Genomic DNA, 4,824 nt, shown 5'->3' on the forward strand with positions numbered 1-4,824 from the left:
CTGATCTCGAGAACCATCAGATCTCATGAGAACTCACTATCACGAGAACAGCATGGGGCAAACTGCCCCCATAATCCAATCACTTCCCACCAGGTGTCTCCCTAAACACCTGGGATTACAACTCAAGATAAGATTTGGGTGAGGACACAAAGCCTAACCATATCACTTAGAAATCTTGATGAGCTGATGTTTCCCCACCTCCACCTCACTGAGTCGGTGCCATTTATTACATGTTGTGGGGTGGGGGGTAGGAAGAGTGTTATGGCCTTAACATTTGTGTCCCCTCAAAGTTCATGTGTTGATGTTCTAAACCCCAATGTGATGATATTTGGAGGTGGGGCCATTGGGAGTTGATTATGTCATGAGGGTAGAGCCCCCATGATGGGGTTCACACCTTTATAAAAAGAAGAAAGAGGCCGGGCATGGTGGCTCACACCTGTAATCCCAGCACCAGCGCTTTAGGAGGCCGAGGTGGGCGGCTCACCTCAGGTCGGGAGTTTGAGACCAGCCTGACCAACATGGTAAAACCCTGTCTCTACTAAAAATACAAAAATTAAGCAGGTGTGGTGGTGCGCACCTGTGATCCCAGCTACTCAGGAGGCTGAGACAGAAGAATTGCTTGAACCCAAGAGGCAGAGGTTGCAGTGAGCCGGGTTCGCACCACTGCACTCCAGCCTGGGTGACAGAGCAAGACTCCGTCTCAAAAAAAAAAAAAAAAAAGGTGAAAGAGAGACCAGAGCTTACGCTCTCTGCCACGTGAGGACACTACAAAAAAGCAGCTGCCTGCCACCTGGGAGGAGCCTCCCAGACACTGAATCTGCCAGCTCCTTGCTCTTGCACTTCCAGCCTGCCGAACTGTGAGAATAATTGTTTGTTGTTTAAAACACCTGGCAAGTGGTGTTTTGTTAGAACGGCGTGAGCTGAGACAGGGGGATATAACCTAGAACAAACAACCAGCTTTGAGTTCCAAATTCCACGTTTGTGTCCACAGCAAGACTGTCCTCTTAAAAGTCTGGCTTTGTTGGGGTGGAAAAAATTTTAAATGATAAAAGCCACAGCTTGCTATGGGCACTTGCTATAGCGCACAGGGAAGCCTGCCGGCTCTCTCCACCTTAGTCCCCTCTCTGGCTAACAAGGAAGCAGACAGAACTGACAGGGACTCACGCCTCCAGGGGCAGCTCAGCCAGGCACCCAGCTGGTGGGGGTCGGAGGAGAAAGCTCTGCACCGTCTCCCAGAGCCCCTCAGCAGACTTGAGCCCGAGGTACCCACTTAGTAACATGTTCAATACCTCCCCCGGCACTGGCTGCCTTCTCTTCCCCATTTTATGCCCCCATCAGGGTTCCCTGGTCTCCCCTCCCAAATAAACGACCTGAATCAAAATCCTTGTCTCAGGCTCTGCTTCCTTTTACAAAGCAGGAACAGAGCTCAGCGCCTGAGCACACAGCTCTTACAGGCCGAAGGGCTGCTTTCTCGTTAGGAAATCCCTTTGTAAGCAGCAAGTCGGCAACGGGATGGACTGGAGGGACCTGCCTGAGGTTGGACTCACCTGGCCTCTAGGAGTCAATCAGAAAGGTTGAAGGGAGCACGAGAGCCCACGGGCAGGGGTCTGATCCCCGACATGCCCCCCAGGGTGGGGATAGCAGGGCAGAGGAGGGGTCTGGGGTACACAGGTCTGTGAGTGTCCTGGGGGTGGAGGCTTGTGGGGGTGTGGAAAGGTTAAGGGGGACTGAGATAGGGTTGGGGGGTACAGAAGGTGAGGTGCCCAAGACCAGAGACAGGCAGCACTGATGATGCCAGCCTGACGCCAAGGATGCCAGCCTGACCACCATGGCAGGGGACCTAAGGGCATGGAGACCAAAAGAAGCCAGAATAGAGAGTAGGGACATCTCCAATGCCTCTGCCGCTGTGCAGACACCTGCACCCTGGTTATTACCACTGCATCCTGTTAGTGTCCCCCGGGTTCATATGCCAGGTGGGGGACAGAAGGGAAGGAAGGGGAAGGAGATGGGCCTAAAAGACTGTCAGTTCACCCCAAATAGACTGTGTTAGCCCCAAGAAGCAGCTTAAGCTCCAGAAATGACTATGTCACCTTTAATGAAGAATTAGAGGCCAGGCACAGTGGCTCACACCTGTAATCCCAGCGCTTTGAGAGGCCGAGGGGGGTGGATCACCTGAGGTCAGGAGTTCAAGACCAGCCTGGCCAACACGGAAAAACCCTGTCTCTACTAAAAACACAAAAATTAGCCAGGTGTGGTGGCCAGCACCTGTAACCCCAGCTACTTGGGAGGCTGAGGCAGGAGAATTGCTTGAACTCGGGAGGAGGTTGCAGTGAGCCAAGATGGCGCCACTGCCCTCTAGCCTGGGCGAGAGTGAGACTCCGTCTCAAAAAAAAAAAGAATTAGAGTTTTCTGCTATGGGGTGTCCAAACTACAGTAAGGTCAGTTATCGGAACACAGTGAGAGGGCCATTTCTGTGCCCCCCACCACAGGCAGTCAGGCTCCAAGGAAGGGGCCTGCTCAGATGCTGGATGAGGACGGCCTCTGCTTCCCTCCCACCTTTGGAGTCCATGGCTCGGGGCCAGAAGTGCCCGGAGAAAAAACCCCACCTCCATCTGAGAGATGGGGGTGTCAGGCCTTGACCTCCCCAGGCCTGAGCACAGAGACAGGAACAGAGGCCTTTGGCAGTAACCCAGCATGGCAGGCTGGGCTCCCCCCGGGGTGGGGTTGGGGCAACCTGTCACCAGCCGGAGATTCTCAATCAGCCGCTGCTCAGGATTCCTGCTGGGAGACCGGCCTGGCTCACAGCTGCCTCCTGATAACTGGGCTTGTCTGCAAGCCTCGGCCTGCTCACCAGGGGTAGAGAAAGTGATTCTCCCCCTTGTGCAAGGGCAAGGGGATGAAGGCCCATGAACTGATAAACTCTGGGCCCTCTGAGCTGTGGCTTGCATGGCTGGGACATCTGTCACGGCCCCTCCTTCCCTCCACCCAATTACTGGGGCCTGAGAACCACCCAGGACCCCGCTGCTCACATGCTCCTCTCCCAGACCCTCCCTCCGCATCCTCAGGCTTCCCCGCCACCACTTCTGCCCACATACCTCTCGTAAGGGCACAGAAGGCCTCCGTGTGGCTAAATCCGAGGTAGGCCTCAGGCTCCTCCTTAACCTCAGCAGCATTCAGCACAGATCACCCCCTCCCCTTCCAACCCTCACCCTGCCCTTCTGATCTTCCACCTTCATCCGGGCATCTCAGCCTCCCCCGTGCTTCCTGATCAGCTCCTGGACCTCCCGACACTGGCCTTCCCTGGACTCTGTCCTCACACCTCCTCCGTCCACTCCGCTCCCTTGGAGGCTGCATCCAGGCTCAGGCACCCCTGGCATGGACCTCTCTGCTGACTCCAAATTCACACAGTCAACTGTCCTCCCTACGTCTCTGCTTGGATGCTCAGAAGCAACTTAAATGTAGCCGATCCAAACCCCATTCCCGCTCTTCCTGTGGAAAAGCTGCCCCTCACAGCCACCCTGCCAGGGAAGCTGGCAGCTCTGACCTTCCAGTCACCAGGCCAGACCTCAGGGGCATGCTTGACTCCTCTCTTTCCTTCCCAGCCCATCTATCTGCAAACCCAGTGGGCTCTGGGACATCAGAATCCACCCGGAAGCTGACCGCTCTCTATTGCTGCCCCCCACCTCGCAAACCTGGCTGACTGCAACAGCTCTCAACAAGGGGGCTCCTGGCTCCCACACTGCTGTCCCCCTCTCCATGGATTATTCTTAATTTAGCAGCCAAACTTGATTGTTTGAAAACATCAGACAGACGGTGTCATTCTTCTGCTCGAAACCCTCCAGTGATTTCCCACCACCCACTGCCTCCCCTCCCCTGCCCGCACCTGCTCCAGCCACACTCCTGCCCCCACACTTTGCTCCTGCACTTGCCCTCAGCCCGAAATGTTCTACCACCCTATGTCTGCTCCACCTTCAGGTCTTAGCTCGGACGTCATCTCTTCAGTGAGGCCTCTTGACCACCCTCTTTGACATCATGAGCCCCCTCCCCAGCCCTTCCCATCCCCCTTCTTCAGAGCACAAATATCATCTGACATATTTTTCTCCCGGTCTGTTCCCTCCTGACCCTGCCAGTAGAATGGACAGCGAGTTGTGCCTGGGATTTGTCTCTTTCACTACGCCCTACCCAGTGTCTACTTGAAAACGGGTCCGGGCATGTAATCGGCGTTCAATGAATACTGAATGAATGATGGTCCGTTCCCATGGCAGGGACTCCCTGAGACACAGATTAAGGCACTTGCCTGACGTCCGCCAGCTGCTAAGTGAGGAGAGCACAGTGGCAACTCTGCTCTGTTTGTCTCCAAAGTTTTGCTCTGGGGGGCAAGTAGTCTGGTGGTTAAGAGCCGTCTTGGTGGCAGACAGACCACAGTCCCGGGCCTGACTTTTAGGCTCTGAGGCTTCCTAGGCAGGTTGCTTAGATCCCTGAGCCTCAGACCCCTCACCTACAAAACGAGGCAAACAAAAGCAGCCTCAGAGAGCAGTTGTCCTGACGAAAGGAGCTCAGGCACCCGGAGCGCTCTGGGTATTATTACTCTTATCAATATCTAAGGCCAGGCCTCCACTCACATGCGATGCACGTCCTCAGTGGGTCTCGGGAGCCGTTCGCGGCGCCCCCAACCCTCCCTCGCTCTGTTGTCGGAGGCACGGGAGATGAGCTGGTGACTGATGTGATAATTTCACTGAAGTAGCAAAGTCAGTCGTTTTCTCCGTGACGTGATTTAACGGGCTCCATTCGATCTCCCAGGTCCCTTTTAGCTGAGCGATCTGT

Source organism: Pan troglodytes, chromosome 1 (assembly GCF_028858775.2).
Source record: "Pan troglodytes isolate AG18354 chromosome 1, NHGRI_mPanTro3-v2.0_pri, whole genome shotgun sequence".
Classification (NCBI taxonomy): Eukaryota; Metazoa; Chordata; class Mammalia; order Primates; family Hominidae; genus Pan; species Pan troglodytes.